This window comes from Cydia strobilella, chromosome 15, assembly GCF_947568885.1.
Source record: "Cydia strobilella chromosome 15, ilCydStro3.1, whole genome shotgun sequence".
NCBI classification, from domain to species: Eukaryota; Metazoa; Arthropoda; class Insecta; order Lepidoptera; family Tortricidae; genus Cydia; species Cydia strobilella.
Window position 1 is genome coordinate 13,215,679 of NC_086055.1, and position 22,270 is coordinate 13,237,948.

Below are 22,270 nucleotides of genomic sequence, written 5' to 3' on the forward strand. Positions count from 1 at the left end.
TTTCTTTGGCAGTTACGTTCTGCCTAGTACGAGAAATATCAGTTCAATTCCAGGATCAAAAGCCTTTGGAAATAATACTCGTAGTTACCTAGTTTTAGATTGAAGGCATTCTCGCATACGCTGTTCCACAGGGACCAGCAAGCGATGACTGCGATAAATTCCTGGCCCGCCCGCTCGGAAAACATGCTCTTAACGCGGACCACAGCGGGCAAGGTGATGTAGAAAACATACATTCCATCAAAAACATTTTCATGTAAAATGTTGCCATGACGAGACAACTCGCACTGTCAAAAAGTTATCAAATCTCATGTAGAGCCAAGCTTCTAAGTTTACACATTCTAACTCTATACGCCCCAACTCTACAAGCCCTAACTTCACAAACTCTATACCTTAGTCAAAATATGTGGCTTGGCCGTTTCGTTACTACACTATAACACAAGCCCTAACTTCACAAACTCTACACCTTAGTCAAAATATGTGGCTTGGCCATTTCGTTACTGCAAGAACTATTGTATAACAGAAAAGTAATGAACATTGAATATTTTGTTCACCTTATGCCCATATGACGGTGTATATAGCGACGAAACAATAATTCGGATGGCAAATTGGAAAAAACGCGGTTATGATCGCTCGAACGAGCCCATGAATATAAGTGAAACGATAGAATCAAATGTTTTATCAGCAAGCTTAAGTTTAATGTTAACTTTTCAGAAACCCTTTTTGGATATGTATGAAGTTACTACCTACAAATATTATACTTATAATAGTTTTATATTGCACCATTAACTATTTGTATCGTATTTGCTCCCACTATTAAGATGGTAAAAAATTGTTTTATATTTCCATAGTTCAAGGCGTAATAGTAATAAAGATAGGTATTAAGCATATCTTAAGTAGGTCAGGAGGTAATCTCATCCGCCAATTTTGCATAAATGTTCTGCTGTGTTCAAATGTACTGTACACGCACGGTCTAGTCAGAATAGGCTATCATCCTGACACGAAGTCTCTCAGCCGTGGTAATAACGCATATTTTTCATCTCGCATCTCACTTTATTTTACCTACAACGTGTGAGATAAAAACTGGGCAATCTTTTAAACTGCTCAACATTACCTGCCTTCTGTTAGGAAATGGATTTACATAGGAACGGGATAGAAAATACTGGTACTACGGCGTTTTACAATTAGCTTCGCGGTTTGTTGTCGCGATTCGCGATGCAACGCTGTGTCACTTTCGATTAGCACATTGAAGAAAGAGATGCAAAGAGCGCCTTTTGAAAACAATCTACTAAATTAATTGCAAGATAATAAGATCGCAAGAAACCATTGGATAAGAGCAGCGCACGGCAAATCGTTGTGGACATCTTTGGAGAGGCCTATGTCCGCCGTAGATGTAATTCGGCTGATATGATGATGATGAGAGTTTTGAATGATTCACGGTTAGTTTCACTAGACTTATATTGACCGGGATATAGACCGTGATTTGGGAGCTCACAAATAATACAAAAGGTAATCACGGTCTATATCCCGGTCAATATAAGTCTAATGATGATGATGATCCATACATGATTTAGAACTATATGAATAGGATAGTAAAATTGCTTTTTAAACGAGCTTGTTCCCGTTCACTTATGACGGAGTCAGTAGCAGTGGTAACAAAATTATAATCAATACCTTTTGTTTAACAGATTAGTGGTTTAAGCCCAAAAAATCACCTCGGAAAATTTCAACTATAATGTATTACGTGGTCGCGGCCGCTTATCTATTTTTTGTCCACGTTTGCCATATTTATTTATTTACTTATGTTAACTAAAAGTCAGGCAAAACTCAAAACCAAACACACATATATTATAGGCTATTGTAGTATTAAGTGGTGTAGAATGGGATCTAGTAGTGCTACTTGCGGCTTAGCATTTTCCATGTTTTTGCACGTGGTGACCTCGCACTCTTCCAATCTGAATAGTCTCTGTGCCGTCTGTGGGAAAAAATCAATCATATCGTTTCGTCTATTGAAATGAAATTATAGCCATGTAAACGAGGGGATGTAATACTAGCATTCGAGCTATTTTCTTAATTTTCTCCCTTAAAGTCATATAAAAATACAGCTATCAATAACAAATTAAAAAACAAAGCGCTGCGAGCGGTGTTAAATTACTGGCGGGACATTGAAGATGCAAATATATTCAAATAGGAACAAAAATCCATTAAAAACTCATTGAGTGGGAAAGATGAGAGAATTGAGTCCGGTTACTGTTTTGTTAGGGTTTCAGTACTGATGATTTTCTGAAATAAATATGAAAGTTGAAATGGAAACATTCCTATAGACCGCGGCCGCGCGAAATCGCCTTTTCATACAAACGTAGTTCTAATTCCCCTCTCTGAATATTAAGGCGACGGTATATGACATTTTCGATTTAGACCTTACTTTGCGCATATAATTTGTTTAATGAATGTTTAATAATTGCATTAAATGACACGTTAATTTGTTCACAAAGAAGCCGTGTACCGACTTCACAAGCCATTTTATTTCTTATTTGCTGTTATATACAAATCGACACTAAAAGTATCAAAAAATCGAATTAATTAAAAATATTTTAACACAGTTTGTTGTATATCAACCACAGCTATGCCCCTGATTGATTTTTTTCGAATCTGTAATTATTATAAGAGTTAGGAGCGTTCAAGAGTCCCCGGCAAGCTCGGCCGAATTTCACCTTCCCATACAAATGGCGTTTCGTTCTCATTTTAAACATACGTGTTAGATTCTAATGAAAGTTTGCACATACAATGATATATGAGGTATATCTATGCCTGTAATTTGTTTATATAGCTCCAGCTTACAAAACGAACGAAATAGAGCAAAAACAAGTTTTGTATCAAAAACTTAAATTATCTGTATTTTATATATATATAGTCCTCCTCATCGTTTTCGATGACGGCGACCCCAAATAAACATTATGGACGTTGTCTAGCGTGAGCCCTAATGTGGCTGGCCGGGCCGAACTTGTTCTTAAATGTTCTATTGCACGCGTGACAATAAAGTTGGCCAGCTGCGTTTAACTATGGTATCATTTTTAACTATGGTATCTGAAGCTACATAAACTAATTTCAGGCATAAATATACCTTATCCTATTGTATGTGCAAAGTTTCGTTTTAAAATGACAGCGTAACTACGTTTGTATGGAGAACCGAGCTTGCCGGGGACTTAATAATTTGTATTGAAATCTGTTTTCTGCCCCTAATGTTTACACATAAAAAAAGTCAAAATACGTTAAAACATTTTTATAATGTCAATATCCAGAGAGGAAAATGGGGACTACGTTTGTACAAGAGAAGCGGCCGAAGTGTATCCTCTTAATGACAATATCATAATTGACATTTCTTCTGTCCAGGTTCATAATTAAGTACAAAGTGTTAACACAAACTTTCATAAACATTTGCTACTAATAAAGCACAACATAATGATAAAGGCCGTACCACGCTGTTAGTCACTTAAGGGTCATCAACACGCCGCTGGCTCCCGGGTTGCTCGGCAACGAGGCGTCGCGACGGCGCGGCGCCTCGGCAGCCTCCGAGTCACTAGCCTGACGATGAATCATACCGTGAAAATGCGATTTCATTAAACTTGAGATGTGTTACGCATATGAATTTCATTGTAATAATTTTCCGGTGAGTAAACATAGGGTCGAACAATGATATTATAACTCCAGGTCGAAAACCCGCCGAGCGGGTTTCCTGCACTTAATGTGTTACTTCTGAGTTGTGAGAGAAATATGAATGTAATTTCAAGGTGAGTAAACTTTAGGGCTGGAGCAACAAACCGCCTGGATATTTCGTAGTTCGTGCAGATTTGCTGTATAAAAAATCTAAAAACTCGCTTTACTTCAGACTAGCAAACGGCGGCGGATCCATGTGACTCATGTCTTTTTGCTACTATTTAGCCTGACGATAAATCACAACCGTGAAAATGCAGTTTAATTTCCAGTTTTGAGACGAAGGTAAATATGATTGCAATAATTTAGTTATCATTGATTCTTAAACTTAATAATTACTATCTTACTAACTAAACCATCTGTTACTAATAGTGGTTCCTTAATTGTAAAAAGTCTGACGAACCTCTTTGGGGTGACAGCTGCCGACGCGGTGTTATAAACATTGATCGGAATAGGCAGAGTAACTATAAATACCTAGCCTTTGTTCTACCAAGTTTAGGTATTTATAGTTACGCTGCCTATTCCGATCACTGGTTATAAAGTACGAGCGAAATGAACAATAACTTTATTTTCCATCGTATTTTCTCGAAAACGTTCGTATTTTGTCCTGCTACTTCAGTCATCCTCAGTACTTTATTTACCGAGACTGACTTAAATAGCAACGTGTCTTATTTCGTACGTTTCCGTGAAAACACGATGGAAAATAATTATGCACTACATATGTACATGACATCATTTTGGTTGCGTAGCCAACATGCCAATCGTTTACGTCACTATTGCGGAACGCTACGCGGTTATACGGACTTACGTCTATTACTTGATAGAGACACTAAGCGTTTCGTGTTCTTACCTCGTAGCACAAGCGGTTATCACCTTGGCTAGGCACTCAGGGTGCCTGATCTAAGTTGCGCTCCGTCTGCTACGGAGCGTAAACGATTGGCATGTTGGCTACGCACCCAGATATAAATCAGATGTCAACGTTCGAATTGGCCTGGAAGCCTGCGCTGCGGATCTGAAGATAGCGAGCGCGGTTTCAAAAATGTAAGATTAGTATCAAATCACGCATAAATATTTAACGTCCGAATGCCGCATCAGGATGGAAATTAATTTGTATGTTAATTGAACTCCGCAGACTGCAGCGGTATTTTCTATTGGAGCATTTATTGGACGGATTCAATGGCCAGGTGCAGCACAATTGCTTTAGTGATATTTTAATTAATTTTTAAATGATTTTAATGACATTCTATAAACGTAACGTAATTATTTTTGTACATTTTTTAAATTTTTGTGTTGCAATTTTTTTACGGTGCCAATATCGTACTTTACCTATAGACTAGAATAAGACTTCGAATTTTCTAAAAGAACGTGAGTATTTAAGCTACAAAATTAAATAGCTTTGAGTGCTTCTAACATCATTCCACGTTTTCAAAATGTGCACATATAATTGGACTATTTCTACCAAAATAATAAAATACCAAAGCATAAACAAATCAGGAAGATTTGCAATAAAATTTAGTGTATCCGTAAATATTTCTAAGCTCCAAAGGTAAAAGTTTTCTCCAAAATACGAAACTGATACCCTAATATATAAGTCGCTCGGATGTAATTCTGTATGCAAGTCACACGTAGTGCACCCAGATTCCAGCACAACTAATCAATAGCCTTGTTCGGTACAATTCGTTCGTTAGTCTCTATTGCGAATTATGCCATTATTTACTCCATTATTAATGACTGAAGGGGCCGGTGATAAGAGAGATCTATAATCAAGTGTAAAGTAATTGCAGGTTGGTAGGGCTCCATAAAACTTGGTGTGACTTAGTAGATATAATCACAAGTTATAATTAAAACAACTTATTGGAAACTTTAATAGAGCGATGTGAAACTCTAATAGACCTACTAAGAAAATGTGTTTTTTTTTGTGGATGCACTAGAATACTAGCCCTCAGTGATATCCTTCTAATGCTTTTTACGAAAAGAGTAGTGACGGCACAGGCTTTATGATGCCAATAACTTTCTGGAAATCCAATGGACATTTAAACAATGTATTTAATTTTAATAATTTTGCTCACAAAACAAGTTACAGACAATTGCAGAAATTACAGTATTGGCTTACAGTTCAGATCTGAAAATACATTAAGTAAAATTATAATGCTAGAGATGAGATCTCGTTTCTACGCTAGACGGAGGTGAAATACGGAAACTAACGGACAGGGTGGTGAAATAAACAGATTCTTAAACTAAACAGAGTTGTGTTAGCTAGTAATTAAACCAAGTCTAAAGTTGTTTTTTTTTTTTTTTTTTTTACTTTTTAGTATTATATTAAACTAAACAAAAAGCGTTTTTTTATTGTATCTTGAAACACAGCAACCTGTATTTTTCTATCGACGCGTGTAATTCAATCCAGGGGCACGTCAGGGGTCCGTCGCGACCGCTTCCTCGCCAATCCATCACTGCTGGTTCAGATTCGGAAATGCATTGGAAAAATAATCCCGAAACTATTGAAGGTGTGTCGAGTGTGGCGTGGATGTTGCAGGTATAATGGGTGTATAAAAAATGTTTGTTAAAATAGAAGTATAAAAAACGTGATCATACAGATTTTTAGGTAATTACAACATAATATCTAAACCTAATTACAGAAATATCGTTAAAGGATGACTCACGTTAGACCGGGCCGTGAGCGGGCCGGAGCTTCCGGCGCTTACTTTTCTATGACATGACAGGTGATCACGTGATGCTTTCCATAGAAAACGAAGCGCCGGAAGCTCCGGCCCGGTCACGGCCCGGTCTAACGTGAGTCATCCTTAAACCAGTAAGGTTTGTCTACACAATGAACATTAGTTGTACAGAATGAACACTATCGTACAAAAATGATTTCTTGTGAGGTTCTGTTTTTGCCATTTCGGCTATGTATCCCTAAAACACCAAAAAATTACATAGCCCGAAGGGGGCTCACTTTATTTTTATTGAGTGAATGTTTATTAATTATTATTATTCTGTTATTTTAGTGCCTATATATTAAATTCCACGTAGAATACGCTCTGTGAAATTACAACCTAATTATGCAAAATAATATATATATTAAAACGAACTAAGAGTAAATAAGAGGATTTATTTGATGTTTGAATATGTACTTTAGGTAAATTTATTCTTTAGCACGGTTTACTAAAATAAAACGTATTAATCCTTCAAACTTTTTCCTATTATTGTACAAAAAGGTATGTAGGAAGTAGGTACAGTGGCCAGACGCATTTATCCCTAATTTGTGTCAAGCGCACGCAATAATGAACCCGAACCGATGGAGGCAGGTTGTCCAAATGTCCACTCCAATTCCCTGCTGGCCACAACCCCGATAATTAAGGACCAAATAAGGAGGAAGATCTAATGTAACTTTAACATTGGATTTTCAACGTAGTATCTTAAATTAACTTTCCTTTAAACTTTCATCTGCTGAAAACAAGTTTGTTTGAACAAGTTTTAATTGTTGAGACTATGCCTATATTTTTTTTTCATCTTTTTGTTTTACTTATCTATTAAAGTGTTTTCTAGTAGTAACGTTTGCTAGTTTAACCAAGTATTTACAGCATAGCTTAGTATAGATATAAAGCTGTTGATGTCAAATGTTTGCGAATGCGTTAGTTATTAAGTCAGGCACTTGCACACGCAGGTGCTTGCGTACAATGCGTACGTTCGTGCGTGCGGGCGTTAGCAATTAAACATGCATGTAGGTATATGTGGAAATCCTTGAGGGAGATCTGACAGTTTAGTCCAATAGACGCGTTTCCGCTGATATGATGAAAGTATAACTTGGTAATCGTGATGTAGGTACTTTAGTGTAATAGAGAGCTTTCAACACCAGCACCATAAATTCAAATATAGGTACTCGAGAAGACCCTCAATTAAATTTTGCTTGTTGTTATCATTTAAGACAGGTAACCCTATCCATAAAATATCCGCTAAAATACCCAATCGTAAAAAGGGTACAAGCTCGAGGGAACAGTAATTTAAATAAATATTATTTCGGCACATATTTTATGTATGAAAGAGTGGCCCGACAGAGCGTGGGTGCGTATGAAACGCCATTGAAAGAACAATTTTACATGAAATTAAAATATTGAGACACGTTCCACTGCGGTGGAAGATTTTTGATACTCCTTATGCACTTATTTAATGGCCAATATGCACAAATAATTAAATAGCTCTGTAAATGAGGAATGTGAGGATGTGAATTATTATCTCGGGTAATATTAAGCTAATTTTTTAGGTCTTCATTTTCAAGCACTAACAGTGTATGAGTAGCGTTCACGATGGAGACCTAAGCCCCGGAGCCTCTGCGAAACCGGTCGCGCGAGTGGCTAAAAATACGTAAGTTAGACTGTAAAATTAGCATAATGTTAGTATGACTCACGACAGTTTAATGTCAATTATCTTGAGTCAAAATTGCATTTGTTGCATTTAGCTCTTATCTTTGTCTCTCGAATATGCGAGAGCAACGATAGGGATGAAAATGAACATGCGTTTATTTTCATCTCTATCGCGAAGTAGCTAGAGGTTAATAATCCTGAATAAGGCTCCTCAGCAGAAGGTGCAGATTCTCACGTATAATCCATTACTCAACACGTATCGTTAATGACACTGCTACGTGAAACACAAGGCGATCATATTAATTGATAACTTTGTAAACCATATTTTAAAATCGAATTTAAACTGTTGTGAGACATACTAACATTAAATCATTTTACGGTTTAAAAATAAAAATAAAATAAAAATATATATTATAAAAATATTATATTTTAAAAATGTGTTTTTGAACGTTTTGTAGACCAATAGGCCTAGCAAGTTTTGCCGCTCTTCACAGACAACCATTATTGTCATCCATATATTTAGTAGTCATATAGACTTATTGGTAAAGGTAGTCACAGTGTCGAAAGATTTACAACACGTACGAGCGATACTTCACAATTAGGTGGCGATTTCGTGACGGAACTGTTTCTCCGTGTTACGACTCAATTTATAGTAATTTTTTTGGGAACATGTTACCTACTTAATTTCACTCCATTTAACGCCAAAAAGCCTAAAACTATTTAGAGTAAGTCAGGAGTCACTCTATCAGTTCCCAAGACTGTTTTGTCTCTTAAGATGCCTTTTATTTCTCAAGAAAACCTTATCACAAGACTTTTCCAGTTTCCATTGAAAACAAATGACCAACTAACGAACAAGTCGGTCCAAGTCAGAGCTAATTAATCGAACTAAAAAGCTGGTAGTCGATTAAGCCAATCGGGAACCATTGTCTAGCGGCGCTCCCGTTCATTTAGTGCTAGTCTTAATGTTATTAAGCTATTTTTGACTTGTTACTTTAAAATATTACAAACTTACATTAATATTTCTTAATTACAATAAGTTTTTCGGCGATTTTTTTAACAGGAGCCAACTCTATTCTTCAACTATTCATCCAGACGATTTTAACAAATAAGTAATCATGGTAATGGTGGAATGGCAGCCCGGGTTAAACTTGTTTTATTTTTGATTCAAAAGTACACGTTTTAGTTAATAAAAATATTATAGCTGACGTCATAATTGACGTCTATAAATATTAATTTCTTTGCATCCACGAATAGCTTAAATATACAAAATTTAATTAATTTATCTGGGTAACATTTTTAGGGACCTAGGCTTGACGGTCACAGGGTTAAGCCCCATTTAGACGGTTCAAGAACTTGCATACAATATTCGATACGTTTGCTAACTACAGAGTACAATGAATTCAGTCGATCGACCAAATAATAGCTAAAATCTACCCTTAAGGGCCTTAAGGGGAAGATAACCCCCCACCCCACCACCCCATAACCCGGTTATTCCACGCGCCACCTGGCGGAGATCGTCAGAAAAGAGCAGTGCGTAGCGGAGGTTGTAGCACGACGTAGCCACGTACTTACATACCGTTTCAACCACGGAGGGTGGATACTAAACGCCAGAGGGCGCTAAATTGAACAATTTTTAATATTGTCTTCGGTTACCGCGATAGTTACTCATGAAATAAAACTATGAAAACGGATTATATCGCGTATATTGAATTTATAATACATCCCGACGTTTCGAACTCTTTACAGCGTTCGTGGTCAACGGGTGACGGGTGGCTGTAAAGAGTTCGAAACGTCGGGATGTATTATAAATTCAATATACGCGATATAATCCGTTTTCATAGTTTTATTTCATGAACAATTTTTGTTAAACATGCTTATTACTGTACAGTATTTTCACAATTTATTTCACAAAAATGCCTTTTGTCCCGACTAGAAGTAAAATGCCAAAATAACTGTTATGATTTTAACATATTATAATTTATTTATAATCGTTAACGCTCCGTAGCGAACGAAACGCAACTGTCACTGTCGCACTAGTGTGGAAGACTGATAGAGATAATTACTACGATACGCTACGGAGCGTTAACGATTGGCATGTTAGGTACGCGCCCTGGTCTCTAAAATGGAACTACTAGGGAAATATTGCACGCGGAACTCATTTTCTAATAAGTGAAATTAGAGTTCCGCTTGTAATATTAGTTGTAGTTTATTATGCAACACGGCCCAGAACGGAACTGCTTAGCAACAAGTATTGGCGATTAGTTTTTTTGTTGTGACTCCCCTGTCATTTTCCCCGATTTTCGAATTTCGAGCTCTCGACGTCATCACTCGAAAATCGGTGGTCTGATCTGTGGTCGGCGAATTGATATTTTTTTAAATACAAGCAATAGAAATTCGGAATCTAGTGGTATTGACCACTCGTTTTCAATTCTATCAGTAGAATTTTATGCCTAGTAATAAATAGAGATATATTGAAGGGAGCCACACACAATCGAGCGCTCGAAATTCAAAAACTTATGCCCATAAAAGTGTTCGAGTTAAAATGAAACTCATTAATCTCATTATGAAGACAACATAATGATTAACAGGACGACCGGCCTAGTGGGAGTGACCCTGCCTGTGAAGGCGATATTAGTCCTGGGTTCGAATCCCGGTAAGGGCATTTATTTGTGTGATGAAACAAGTATTTGTTCCTGAGTCATGGGAATTTTCTATGTATACTATAAGTATGTATATATCTATTTTGTGTTCTAAATAAAACAATAAAATATGCATGAGGGAACTCAGCGATTACTTTTTTTATTATTACAACACACAATAAATTTTAAATAAAAACATGACATCCGCGGTCCCGAGCATGCCCATCCATCTCGCTCATGCTTACGCTCAGAGAGTGAGAAAACACGAATCTACTGGGCCTTAACCAGGAGCATAACGCCTCCTGCTGGCTCGTTTAGCACACCGTGGCGAAAGAGCCGGGTAACGTCATCAAATTATGTTAAATGAAGTTCATCCAATATTCTCCGAATCTTCTTCCGGCTGACTGAAGTCCAGTTTTCTGCACATAGCCAACACGTTGCGGTCCCGACGGCTTTTCGGGGTAGGGTGGATAGGTATGTGTTCCTGAGTCTGTAACACAGACTTGGCGGGAAGTGGCGTCGATGAGGAGTCTATGTTTGGAGACCAGGTTGTCACGTTGCATTCTGTAAGTAAACATACATAAAGATATAAATTTTGGACTTCTAGGTATGAAATAAAGATATATTAAATTTTATTTATTTATTTTTTAATGCTAACTGTACCTATACTTGGGTCAAAAACGTTTGGGAAATCTCGCGTTGCAAAATTTGATTATCTGGATACAATTTCCTGAGACTTATCATACAAATTATATGAAGTATGTAGAAAATTAGGCTGTAAAGTCTAGTTTATTTTATAGGAAAGAACCCTTAACTCATAAATACCTACTAAAAAAGTTTTTAAACATTTTTAATGATTGTTAATTTGTTCGATTAGTTTTTTTAATTTGTTTCTTTTTAGGGTTCCGTAACCAAAGGGTAAAAACGGGACCCTATTACTAAGACTCCACTGTCCGTCTGTCCGTCTGTCTGTCACCAGGCTGTATCTCATCAACCGTGATAGCTAGACAGTTGAAATTTTCACAGATGATGTATTTCTGTTGCCGCTATAACAACAAATACTAAAAACAGAATAATATAAATATTTGAATCCCATACAACAAACGTGATTTTTTTTGCTGTTTTTTTCCGTAATGGTACGGAACCCTTCGTGCGCGAGTCCGACTCGCACTTGGCCGGTTTTTTATATTTAGTTCACTGACAATAAAATCGACCATAAACTATAAGGAATGTACGCCATAATAATAAATCAGTTGAATACGATATTATGTTTATCGTATTCAACTGATTTAATATTATATTAATTATATAAAATTTCAATTTTTTTTTTTCAGTTATTTAGTGTTTTTATTACTGAAATACAATTTAAAATTAAATAAATAACTACCTAAACATAGAGTATATAAATTAAACTAACTAAAACATAAAACCCAATCATAAAAAAAATGCCCCGTCCAACAGGTCGGCCTGCGGCATGGACCCCATTACGCCGGCGGCGTTACCTCTCTGTACCGCTAGGGCGATACGCTGAGAGAGGTACGCACCGGCCCTACGGTCCCCTGTGGAATCGACCAGCCGTGCCGACAAAGCTCTCATAAATGTCATATTTATAATTTAAAATAATACAATATGTTACTTACCCATAGTAATTTGTACTATATAATTGTTTGACACGACCGACACTGTTGATTTATGATTCATTGTCAATATTTTTATTATATATCACAACACTAACGGATCTACGTAGTATGACGAAGAACTTTTGAAATTAAGAATATTTTTTAACCGTTACAAAGGACTAGTCGACTAGTGCTCTCTGTAGTAGATTACTTAAGAATAAATCGTACGATAACCTGTCGCATCTTTATATTCAAGGTACAAAACAAAAATGCCAATTAAATAATCTGAATGTAATTTGTTAATGATCGAGCCCCGTCCTAATTGATAACCCTTTGAGAGAAACAAATTAGCAGGTAGCGCTCTAATCACTTTTCATTAAATTTAAATGATAACGAATATTGTTTACAATTCAGTTATTAATGTTATTATTGCGAAAATAAAAGTATGTATGTTCTTTTAACACACATATTTGTGTATGTAAGTTTTTTTTAGTTACCTACGTTTTTTATTCCTGCGTTTGAACTTCATAACGAGAGACATAAATAAATAAAATATCCTCTATTACCTACCGAATAGTCAGTCAGTCAGGTTCTAACGCGACGCTTTTTAAACTAACGTGCGAATGAGGCCTAAGGCCGTGGCCGATGGAAAAAATTACCCATTAAGTATATGGCCTAACACCAGGATACTCCATAATACTAAGTGTTTCTAATAAGAAACAATTATGAATACCTCTTCGGACCTGCTTGCTAATAAAACAGTTGTTTTAGAAGGGGAACCACGAGCGTAGTGAGTTTTTCGAAAAGTGAAAAATTTAAGCGGTGCGACCGACTGAAACACAACTATTCACACTCCAATATGAGGAAAATACTAACTGCTGCTAAATATGCAGGTATAGCTCGGTTTTGCTATAGGTAATACTATTAGAAATAAACCAAAATTTGTATCAAACTACTTTGGCACTCGTGGATAAAATGCAACTTTCTCATTCATTTTTAAGAATAAAGAGAGCCTAAGACGAGCTGTTGTGGTAAAAACAAATGTTATCACCAAACATATCGGCGCAGCCGGACTAATATAGAATGCTCTCCAAAATAAACCAGTAATGGATCTAGTCTTTAAAAGAATATGTAATCCCACCAAAAACATTTCATGTAAAATGTTGCCATGGCAAAACCATAAGGCTCGCACTGTCAATAAGCTATCAGATCTTTTGTAGAGCCAAGCTTCTAACTCTACAGGCCCTAACTTCACAAACTCTACACCTTAGTCGAAATATGTGGCTTGACCGTTTCGCTACTGTCACATGGGCGTAAGGTGAAAAATGTATTCACTATACATTATTTTGTATGTAACAAAACGGCCAAGCCACATATTTATAACATCATAATGCAAAGTCTTTGATCATTTAATTTGAATGTTAACGCCCTTAGAATAAAATAAAAACAACATTTTTTTTATGTTTTAATTTTTTAAGTTTTAATGTCTTATGTCTTTACTGCTTAACTTATATTAATCAGACTTAATCTTTAGACCTTTACGTAATTAAATAAATACGTATAGATTGTAACTTTATTGAAAAGATAATAAATAAAATTTACATTAATTGTATAAAACAAAATTAAGACTACTTATAAAATAAAACGATTAAAACTAAACCTACCTAAAAAAAAATCCCTATAACAAACCCTGACCTCTTGGCAAAGTGCCCATCAAGTATAGATTGTTTTGTCAATTCTGTTATTAAAACATGTTCAAAATGGCGGAATCATGGGGGTTCGCCAAGTGCAGCTCCCAGAGCCTCTATTACAAAAGATTACCCGAGAGCCTGGAAACGCACGCCCAGAGCGTCAACGAGCGTGCACGCTCGACGCCACAAATGTAACGTATGGCCAATAGGGGATATTAGTATTACTGCAATGTTCTGCCACCATAGTGCAGGACTAGCCTTTTTAGTAAACCATAGAGTAACTTATACATACTGTACCTTTAACAGGTTTTTGACAACTTTTCAGAGATAATAAAATATGACATTGATGCATGAAGGCGGTTTGCTTACAGAGGACCTACCGGGAAACGCGAATCCGAAAATTCGCTATCTGCCTCTTTATCGCTCGAATATGCAAGGGTGACAGAGGTGTTAGATAAATAAATTTTCTTGTTTCACGATAGACCCTCAGATTGTGGTAGTGGCGCCCTGGCGCCCCCTACGCAGTTTCGCGTAATATTCCAAATTGGCCACGTATGGCGGTCGGCGAGCGTGCACGCTCGTGACGCTCGGAGCGTGGGTTCCGTTGCCGAAGCATAACTAATAGACGCGTCGAACTGGAGGTTCCTGGTCCCTCCCCATTTAAATGTTTAAATGGTCCTGTCCATGTCCAAGTCAATGTGTCCATGGCTTTGTAGCTGCAACCTTACGCCGCGCATCATCAGGAGCATGAGTCCTCGCATAACTGAAAAACAAAAGCTGGTTCAATCATCTGACAAGGTAAACCCATAAATTATATACTGGTTCTAACTGGAACCAAAAGTATGTATAGTCTATGGTTTGTTTCATCATTATTTATTTATCAACAATACAAGGTAGTGTGTTGTGAAATGCACTTAGTTACAAAAAATTACAATAACATTCTGAAAATAATATAACAATAATCACAATATTTTTTAGACTAGTATTTTACTAGTAACACATTTTAGGACAACATTCGGACGACCTTCACCGATACGTCTGACGGATGAAACTTATATTTTTTTAAAGAAAATATGTTCCTGAACATAAATAAATAGGGTTGCCTAAAGAAATACGGTCAAGGCTATTTTTAATTATTTTTTGAAAAAAAAAACTGCAAATTTCATCGACTTGTCTGAAGAACGAAATAAGTTCCAATGAAAAGTATACAACTTGTACAACATGAATCAATTAGGTTGCCTATCTTTTTCCGGTCACTATTATAAATAAAAATAAATAAAAATCATTTATTTCAGGTCTTACAAACCCATATTTTAACACATTACAAAAATTACAAAAAGAAAAATAGAAAAAAAAAATGAAAAATATAAAATAACATTAATAAAAATTCAAAATTAAAATTATACAATATTAACCCTATCATTATTAACCCTACAAACATGCTTTTTATATATATGTACATTAATTAATTACTTACTAAATAAATTACGAATCGACACTAGGTAAAAATCATCACTTTGTTTGGCCAGTGATGATTTGTACCCAGTGTTTAGTCATGGGGCAGTCCGCGCGTTCAGCGAACATGCTCAGGATGGTGTTGGAGCTGCCGCGCACTCTGTTCAGCAGAGACGCTACTCTCTTCCTTCTGATGGCGTGAAAGCCATCAGTGCGCGCCTCTGCGAACATACCCGACGCACTGTTATTGTGTGTGTATTATGTGGTTGCCGTGTTTAACAGGTGAGTTTTATTTATTAAAAATAGCCTTGACCTTATTTCTTTAGGCAACCCTGTTTATTTATGTTTAGGAACATATTTCCTTTCATAAAACATAAGTTTCATCCATCAGAAGTATCGGTGAAGGTCGACCATATATAACGTATCTTATCTCCTACTAAGAGTAATGGCCTTATTTGTAAACACAACTAAAATAAGCGGTCGCGCTCTTGTACAAAATTTGTATGAGAGCGCTTACGTGTAGTGGTATTCTGTCTAATAATTGGGGTTTGGGGGGGGGACAGACCACTGTGCTTTGGATTTAGCATAGCTAATAAAAAGTTTTTTTAATGATTGCACCGAGGCCGCATCAGTCAGTTGTCAGTCGCTAGCATAAACGGTTGGAAGAAATCGGATTTAGAATGCAATTAAAATATTTCAGATTTTTTTTGTGAATAAAAAAAGATTCAAAAACGGATAAGTTACATTATTTACGCACTTACTTGGCTTCAGTCTCTAAAATGTCTTAACTACCACAAAAATGCATGGTTTGGTTGTTAAATTTAAATACCATAAAATTATGTTAAAAGTGTGGACCTGGATTGTAACCATGTCAATGAGTAACAGTTAAAGAAATAGTGATGCACCCATTTACAAAGTGAATTTGGAAGCTTTTTAAACCTATTTCACCTCATTAAGGCCAACCGGGATAAATGCAACTATGGGTTTATTGTGTCCAAAATTTACTTATTTTTCTTATATTTTGAGTTATTTTCATTACATTTATTAATTGTAATGTAATTGATTTTTCTAAACAACGTGAAATACAAGAGCTTCTGTCATCTAGTGATAAAGGCCCGAGGTACTTGGATAATAGAACCGAACATAGAGGGCGTTTGACAAATCGTTTTCGAGAAAGAACGAAAGAGACGCAATAATCCCATAGTTGCACTTATCCCGGTTATACAAAGCACAAAATACTTACTTATCAGTAAGACAAAAATTGCCGAATATCTATAAAATCGCGCCGAAGCATCTAATGGTCCTATCGCTATTGCAGACGCAAAACCCAAAATTAGGTTTACTGTTAGAACGAACAGCAGCACGGCACCGAGGTAATAGGAAATGTTGAACAGCTTCGCGTGTCTCTGTAACAATAATAAAATAAATAAATAACAATACTGTCAAAACCGTTGAGAGAAGCGCTGGTGGCCTAGCGGTAAGGGCGTCTGACGTTCAATCCGGAGGTCGCGGGTTCAAACCCCGGCTCGTACAGTCAGCAGTAGAAGTTGCTAAGCGGGCGAGGTGTTCATAATGATATTGACGCGACTTTATTGTTAAGAGAATAAGAGCGTGTCATGGTAATTTTGAACACCTCGCCCGCTTAGCAACTTCTGCTGCTGACTGTACGTACCGATCGGGTACCGATTACCGATGAGTTTTTCGGAACTTGTGTACGAATAATAATATCCTTTGATATTTGCCAGTCGGTTTTCGTGAGGAAACCGGACTACTCCCAATAAGATCTAGTTTATTTACCCTTTGGGTTGGAAGGTCAGGGGCCCGTTTCTCAAAAGCTTGTTACTTGTATTACAACTGGAAGTCCCTTTCTAACAAAAGCTGTCAATAAGTGACATCCGTTACAAGCTTTTGAGAAAGAGGCCCCAGATGGCAGTCGCTTTCGTAATAAAAGCTTTTTGACAAAAAAAATAAACCGCCGGAAAAACTGAAAAGCAAAAAATAATAAACCTTTTTTTATTAAACCCTAATAACTAAGTTCTTAAACTAATGTAAGTATACCTAAGTAAGTTTGAGTCAACGCCAATCGTGATCATACATTACAATCAGTGAGTGAACAATCAATCATCCCCTATTTTCCTACTCTTAGGGTTGGTTTTTTTTTTTCAAATTTATATCCAACCACCAACTTCGGGTATACCCTTTAAAATAAAAAAATAATGATCAAAATCGGACTACTCTGGAAAGAGTTATGCGTGGTCACACAAAAAAAAATATACACCTCCTCCGTTTTTTCGTCGGTTAAAAACTAGTGCCTACGATAATTCTTGAGATTACCTAGGTAGTTGCCGAATGGGCCCCAAGAACATGAGCCGTGGCAAAAAGTCGGGACAATGCGAGGAACCAGAAAGAACAATACCGTGACCAATACTGTGACTATACTAATATACTGAACAAATTATGTAGAGTCTGTTCGGAAAGTGAAGAGTCGTGGAATGTATTGGGCTGGGCCCCATACATTCCACGACTCTTCTCTATGGTCTCTGATGTTTTGTTTAGAATTCAGGTTCTTAAACATCTTGTGGGATTAGCCTTAAACGCTAGCGGGCACGGCAAGCCTGGCCCTTCGGAACCCTCGTTCCGTTCAGTGACTGGCCGTGACTCCAATTCTTGCTGACTTCGCTCCACCCATTTAGCAACCTCACTGCGTTTGGAAACTAAACTGTCGGCCTCCGATGAATGTGGACGGTAATCGTTATTTAATTTCGCTACCTATCTCGGATTTCAATCGCTTGTCAATTACCTCTATCCTAATTCGTGCTTTCTCTTCCGCCGCTTCTAGCTCCAGCTTCTTTCTGCGCGCATCTACAGAAGATATAGAAGATTTCTTTGTTTTCGACACACTAACAGCGCGCTCAGATTTGCGATTATTTTCTGTCTTGACGGTACTCGCGATCACTGATGTCGTATCCAATATCCGCTTGTGTGATGTTGAAAGTTCATTTTGTTCTTCTTTAGCTTCAGTATCCTGCGGCATGTCGATACCGGTCGCTTCTTTGTTGGACCCTCCAATTGCAATTGTTCCCGCTTAGCAACACTGCGTGTTTTAACATTTGACATCTTAATAGGCCTATGAAACATTAACGATCCGGCTCGAAGGCCAGCTTTTGTAACGGCTGGGAGTTAAAACACCATTGAAAATCCGAAAAATGCGCAAAAACTATATTATTCAGTCACCCGTTGACCACGAACGCTGTAAAGAGTTCGAAACGTCGGGATGTATTATAAATTCAATATACGCGATATAATCCGTTTTCATAGTTTTATTTCATGAGTAACTATCGCGGTAACCGAAGACAATATTATATTATTCTAATTTAAAAAAAGGATAGTAGGTACACATATAAAAAATGAGCGCAAGAGAAGTGCAGCTGGCGCGGAATCTAGATCGGAACCAATTTGGGTTTGTTCGGAAATGCCTGGAATCTGGATGCACCGCGGCTCCCCGCACGTCTCTCAGCTCTTACACATTTATTGACGCCGTTAATGAGATAGTATTTGTCGCGAACATAGTGGGTGAGTTCGTCTAAGTTAAGTGCAACATGTTTGATAGCACAAAGCAGGGAAGGGAAATTATAAACGTAAAATTTCTATGAAATAATTACATTTAAAGTAACACTTACACAATCTGTGCTATCAAACATGGTGGTGAGTTAGACGGACTCAACTAAACAATAAAGTTATATATTTAAAATATGTAACTATATATTTAAAATATGTAACATTACTGATATTTGTCACCAAACTTTTGTTCTTTGGCCATTGCATAAAGGAAACGAGTTTTTCTTGTACTTCAATAAAGCCACTCTCTCCTATATACCTATAGACAGTCTGTGCGGAAAGAGATAAATCATAGAATGTATTGGTTTCCTTATACTCCACGACTCTTCGTTTTCCGTACAGACTCTACATATCTTTAAATCCATGATCTCTCCAATCGGGTAATACCATACACACCCCAAGAGAAGACCCTATGATGAGTACGTTGTGCACGACGTCGGCAATTAAAACCAATGAGATTATCAATATTATCAAAACCTCAGGGGCGTAGCGATGGCCACCTCCTCTCATTGCATCCGCGAACATCACCCCAAAAATCAGGAAAAACAAGAACATCGTGTTGATACTCTGAAACAGTAATAAAAGATAAGCTGACTGAGGGAACAGGGCCCTGCGGTACAGATTCTGAAAAATGGAAGTCACTCCTCCTTCGTTTTGGAAACCACAGCTCCGATCTGAGAGAATCAATAGCAGCACTGAAAAGAAAACTTGCGTAACTGCATTAGAGCAACTAGCTAGAAGAGGCATAGCACTAAACAAATGTCCAGGCGTTCATCCAATCGCAATCGGCGAAATACTGCAACGCATTATTGCAAAAACAATGGCTACCGGGGCAACAGGGTTAGACGTCCAACAAGCATGTGGATCCGATCAGCTCTGTGCTGGAATAAAATCAGGCATTGAAGGAGGAACCCATGCTATAGACAGAGAAGTCTCATCATTAGAACATGTATTATTCGTTCTGCCAGTGAAACTAGGAGGCCTCGGCATTAATAGGTACTCCAACAAAATATTGATTGCTTCAAGACTTCCATAGCAAACAAAATACTTATTAATGCAATACAAATGCTGAAAACCTAGCTAGCTCACCATACTCATGCTGCGGACACCATAAATTTTTTTTAAAAAAAGGAGAAAAGTTAACGAGACGAATAAAAGAAATCCAAACTACCAAACAAAATGAAAAGAAGTGTCCAAAGGATCGATGAAATAAACTCGTGGTTATCAGAAATCCGTTCCACCGCGAACAACACTGACCTCACAGCAACTCAAGTTAAAGATGGCTAGCCATTCGTTATGCGCACCAACCTGCATGTCTCCCTCAGGCATGCGATGGATGCACGGAAGATAACTTTGACCTAAACCACGCACTAAACTGTAAAAAAGGCGGTTTAATAAAACAAGGCCATGACCAACACGCAGATGACCTAAGCACTGGGCCGAGCCGAGCCTGGTAGACGGGAACAATTGAACCCATAATGAGCGATGCCACTGCGTCACTGGGCTGGTGCCCTTATAGAGGATTTATTACTAAACAGTGTGTGGGAAAGGAAAGCATAGTAAATACTGACGCTTCTTACAGTACCCTCACCTGGCAAAAAACTGCACAGAGACACAGCCGACAGAAACATCTAAAATACGACAGAGCAACAGAGGACCTAAGACACCTTTACACCACTCATGTCATGCGATGGAGCCCTAGGAACTGAATACAATAGTTTCTTAAAGAAAACACATGGAAATTAAATGATAAATGGGGAAAGGCATATTCACAAATAATTTTCTGGCCGAGTCCAAATTTATGTAATAAGAGCTGACTCTTTATAAGAGTCAGAGAGTGAGAGACATATCAAAGCGTTCGAATGCGAAGACGGAGCAGGAATCCTGTACTGAAAATTATACTGAAGAGCCCTCAAGATTATATACAGTAGGTATAGTTAGACTATTGTTTTATTACTGAATTATTTATTTAATTAGAGCAATTTATGGGGGAGACAGAAAAAAAACATGTAATATGATTATATATAATTGGTCAAGCAAATTTTGCTAGTAGAAAAAGGCACGAAATTCAAATTTTTTATGGGACGATATCCCTTCGCACCTACATTTTTTAAATTCGCCGCCTTTTTCTACTGACAAGATTTGCTTGACCAACTATTTAAACATATATTACGTTTTATAATTTTTTATGTATCCTCCATAAATTGCTGTGATTAAATAAATAATTCAGTAATAAAACAATAATAACGCCTGAATAAATTACATATATACTCGTTCTTAAACATGAGGTTGTCTCTTTCTCTTTCGGTGAGTGGGAACTCGTTAGCACGTGCACATTTCTCGCTTGCCCAGGCAGGCGACTAAAGGCAACTTGTACAATTTGTCACAAGGTAAGCGCTTCAATTTTGGAACGCCTATAACATATTCTTGAGTAATAATAAATCATTGATGACAGACTCAATTTTAAACTGTTAATTTGACAATATATCACGACTCATGCTTTTCCAGTGTTTCTGTTACCAAAAGAATATACTATTAAATTACTTGACCGTCACTGGAAGCTTTATAATTGAGAGAGCATATCTGTTTCCGTCGAATTATCACAAGTCTAGTGCTTTATTTGACTCTTGTTTCCGGCAACAGTGGCGACACCTACCCTACCTTACCCTAGAGGTAAGTGTTTTAATATGCGTTTTATTTCAGGTAAAACGCTGCTATTATTTTCAATCGCAAGATACAATTTGTGATATACATTTTCTTTTAAATTATCAGGTAAATGTCATTCCCGGTTCTCGTTCCTATTCCCCCCGCCGTCCCTATTCACCCCATTTGACGGTACCTATGCGAACTTATAGCATAGTAGGTCAAACTTTACGCGTAACTTGTAAATATTTAACGCAACTTTTGATTACTCACCAAACTGATACACGCCGAAATTACAAGTTCAATCCTGGGCACTTATGCAAAAACTACAACAAATTTTAAGTAGTCTTATTAACATCTATGAAATGTTATATCTTGCACAATTTTTTATAAATTTTGTTCAACCAAAACACTAAATAAAAACACTTCAATATAATTTAGCACGCGCCTCTATTCACACACTTCCCACTGTCGACTGGCGTGGCTCAGTTTTTGTTATTAATTATAGCATGCAGCTGATGCAGCCCGGCGAA

The 22,270-nt window shown here is 37.1% G+C and overlaps 1 protein-coding gene and 1 long non-coding RNA gene across 2 annotated transcripts in view; one reads left to right on the forward strand and one right to left on the reverse strand.

The window, feature by feature from the left end:
* The window catches only part of LOC134747569 (fasciclin-2), a 406,372-nt gene that overhangs the window by 221,651 nt on the left and 162,451 nt on the right, over positions 1 to 22,270 (forward strand). The gene's annotated exons all lie outside the window — the stretch shown is intronic.
* On the reverse strand, positions 13,926 to 22,200 carry LOC134747596 (uncharacterized). The gene is made up of 4 exons (XR_010128346.1): positions 22,011 to 22,200; positions 19,491 to 19,661; positions 16,720 to 16,882; positions 13,926 to 14,784 (listed from the first exon to the last, which is right to left on the reverse strand). It is a non-coding gene; the product is annotated as an uncharacterized LOC134747596 (long non-coding RNA).